Source organism: Mus pahari, chromosome 18 (assembly GCF_900095145.1).
Source record: "Mus pahari chromosome 18, PAHARI_EIJ_v1.1, whole genome shotgun sequence".
Taxonomy (NCBI): Eukaryota; Metazoa; Chordata; class Mammalia; order Rodentia; family Muridae; genus Mus; species Mus pahari.
Window position 1 is genome coordinate 4188148 of NC_034607.1, and position 3985 is coordinate 4192132.

A 3985-nucleotide genomic window follows, 5' to 3' on the forward strand; every position below is an offset into this window, starting at 1 on the left:
AGTGCTGGGATGGAAGGTGTGCCTCTTCCCTCAAAGAAAGAAAGCTAGTAACCCCTGTCTGCCCTCTGTGTCAATAACTACCTCCTGGGCATAATTTATAATCAAATGAATTACACTACTTACCTATTTCTTCCTGTTACACAGGTTGAATATGTTGTTGCTAAAATTTCTAATCACCAGAGGCTTTAGTGAGTTGTAATCTTTCTGGTAGGAGTTCTTGCTTTGATGTTGATAGTTGCTGATCAAAGTGTGTCTGGTTAAAGTTGGGGTAGCTGTGGCCTTTGATTGAAACTGGGTCTCATTTTGTAGCCCAGGCTAGCCTCAAGCTCAGGATTCTCCCCTTAGACTTTCCAAGGTCTGGGGCTGTACTACTGTGACAAGCTAGGTGATAGAAGTAGACAAGACAGAATAATGTTGCTACATTAACTAAGTCTTCATTTCACAAAAGATTTCTCCTTAGCAGAGCTAGGTATGGTGGTGCATATCTGTAATCCCAGCAATCAAGATGCTGAGGGTTGCTGTGAAGTCAGCTTGGGCTACATAACAAGGCTTTTCTTTTATCCCCATCACACCCCTCACCTCTATGGTGTGTAATGGTGTTTAGTGTCCTTTTACCCATAGCAAAAACTTTAAGAATTGGGGTTAGTTCTCTGACAACCATGTTGCTGCCTTATCAGCTGCTGTCTATAGAAGACTAAACACTTGGTTCACTTTGAACAATGTCTACAGTAGTGGGTCACAGCCCCTTTGTGGGGAAAAGTGACCGACCCCTTTATAGTGGTTGCACAGTAGATATCCTGCATATTCAATATATATATATTCAATATATTACAGCTGGTAACAGTGCCAAACTTAAAATTGTGAAGTAGAAGTTAAATAATTTTATGGGTAGGGCCACTACAACATGAAGAATTGTATTTTAAAAGGTCACCACATTAGGAAGGTTGAGAGCCAGTGGTCTATAGCATGTTGTGCGATTTCATTTTGAGAAACTTATACTTTGCACAGGGTCTGACTATCAAGACCAAGGTAGTCTCCCCTGTCTGCTGAGTGTGCACAACCTTACTGGCCAAAAAGCCACTTTGCCCAAACACCCGTGAGAAGAAACTTCTGTTTCTATCATGTGATCTCAGCAAATTCAGTCGTGTCTTACTGCTGTGCGTCTGATATCCCACTGATGTCTTGATCCTCCAGAGCAGTGGTTCTCGCCCTTCCTAACGTTGCTGCAACCCTTGAATGTAGTTCCTCATGTTGTGGTGACCCCCAGCCATAAGTTATTTATGTTACTACTTTGTGTGGCTCGGTTCCATCCTGGTATGCTGTAGAAGAAAACCATGAAAGTATAAGTCACTGAGTAGTAGTGCTCAGTAGCCTACTGCATACTCATCCATCGGTACTCCAGATGCGGAACCTGCAACATGGTCCTGCTCCCTGTTACTCTCTTTCTCCTGTGCATTTAGAAGCTTTAAGAAATGGCCACAGGAGATGGGGTTGAAGTGGGGAATCAAGGGCTCCTATCTATACTACCATACTACCTCATGGTCTCAGGGAGCAGCCCCTCCAAACTTACTGGTAGCCTGAGCCTAACTGCCATTTCTGCCTGTAGAAAACCAACCTGTAAGAGGCCATGGAGGCAGCAGGACCATGGCAGCCTGAAAACCAGCAAATCCTGGAGTGTAGGGCAATTCCTTGAATTTCCTGCCGACCACAGGATCACAGTACTAGATAAAGCAACAGGAAGGAATTTATTTGTGCAGGAGGACCAGCTGCCCTTTTGGAAGTCAGTGTCTCTAGAGGGATCTCTGACCTGCAGATGCTCAGAGCCAGGTTCTCAGGGCCATAATTATCTTGATGATAGATTTTTTGTTTTTGATTTTCATATGACTTCCAAAGTACTGTTAGCACACAGGACTGGGAAAGTGTGTGTTCCCTCAGTAAGGCTGCACAAAGTTCTAATGAGCTTTTTTGTTGTTGTTGTTGTTTGGTTTTTCGAGACAGGGTTTCTCTGTATAGCCCTGGCTGTCCTGGAACTCACTTTGTAGACCAGGCTGGCCTCGAACTCAGAAATCCACCTGCCTCTGCCTCCCAAGTGCTGGGATTAAAGGCGTGTGCCACCACACCAGGCTCTAAAGAACTTTTAATGCCCTCAAGAAAACAGACTACAGATGGATCAGTGGGTAAAGGTGCTTGCTATGCAAGCCTGCGTTTGATCTCTAGAACCCACAAGGTGGAAGGAAAGAACCACAGTTGTCATTGGACCTACACATGTACACTATGGTACACATGAACGTACTAGTACCATGTATATTCACAATAAATTTGCACCCCAGTTTCACCTTTCCTCCTTTGTAACTTCCTCCGTATCACAGTAGTGACTGAACCCAGCTCCAAGGAGAACTAGGCCAGCAGTGACTCTCATAGTGGGGTCTGTGTGCTGAAGTGGCAGGGCTGGGAAATAAGTAATGTGAGAGGCCTTGACTCTACTCGGGGTCTCCAGAGGACTCCTGTTTTCCCTGACAGCAAACCCTCCTTACCCCATCTCTTATATGGGAAAATATTTAACTGGGACTGGCTTACAGTTTCAGAGCTTTAGTCCATTATCGTCATGGTGGGAAGCATGGAGGCAAACAGGTAGATAGGGTGCTGGGGAAGGAGCTAAGAGTTCTACATGCTGATGGGCAGGCAACAAGAAGTGAATATCACACTAGACCTAGCTTGAGCTTAGTGAAAACACTTCCTCCAACAAGGCTACACCTACTTCAATACCTCCTAATAGTCCTACTCTGTATGGGCCAAGCATTCAAACGCATAAGTCTATGGGGGTCGTTCCTACTCAACCACCACAGTATGCATATATCCATGTAAACCTTCCTTAGAGTTTACAGTTATTGTAATTTTTCACTAAGACAAAGAGGGCCTGGAGAGATGGCTCAGTGGTTAAGAACACTGACTGCTCTTCCGGAGGTCCTGAGTTCAAATCCCAGCAACTGCATCGTGGCTCACAACCTGTAATGGGATCCAATGGCTTCTTCTGGTGTGTCTGAAGACAGCTACAGTGCACTCATATACATGAAATAAATAAATCTTTAAAAAAAAAAACCCAAAACCCCTCAGACATTAAAAAAAAAAAAAAAATAAGAGTTGAGACATCAATCCTGAGGAATGGTTTTAGAGAAACAGCAACATTTGAGATTTACATTGTACTAAACTAAGAGCCATCTTCCATATCATCAGACTTTATTCCAAGGAAGAGAATTCCCAACATTATATTCATATATCCAAAAATATACTCAATATATAGCATATTGGTAGATAATATATATTACATATAATATATAGCTGGAGATACAGCCCAGTAGCAGTGTTCAGAGTGTTTTCCTTATGCGCACCAGACACTGAATTTGAACCCAAATATGTAGGCTTGCTGGGAGAGAATTGCTATCACCATTCCTGCTTGGGTATAAACCCTTCATGCTCCAGTACCAACATCCCAGATAAGGTGTGCCCCATTGGTGCAATAGTGGCAATCAGCTGTGTAGCAGCCAACTTTTTTTTTTCCAATTTTTTATTAGGTATTTACTTCATTTACATTTCAAATGCTATCCCCAAAGTCCCCTATACCCTAATATGAATTGTCAAAATATAACAATTCTAAAAGATGTATTCAGTGGGGCAGTCATCCAAGGCTGGTGGCATATTTCCAAGAGCATATTAATAAATCTTTATGGTCAATGCTCTTAACTGCTGAGCAACCTCTCCAGCCCCATATGGTTAATTATTATTTAACATCTGTACTGGCTAGTTTTGTGTCAACTTGACACAGGCTGGAGTTATCACAGAGAAAGGAGATTCAGTTGGGGAAATGCCTCCATGAGATCCAGCTGTAAGGCATTTTCTTAATTAGTGATCAAGGGGAAAAAGCCCCTTGTGGGTGGGACCATCTCTGGGCTGGTAGTCTTGGTTCTATAAGAGAGCAGGCTGAGCA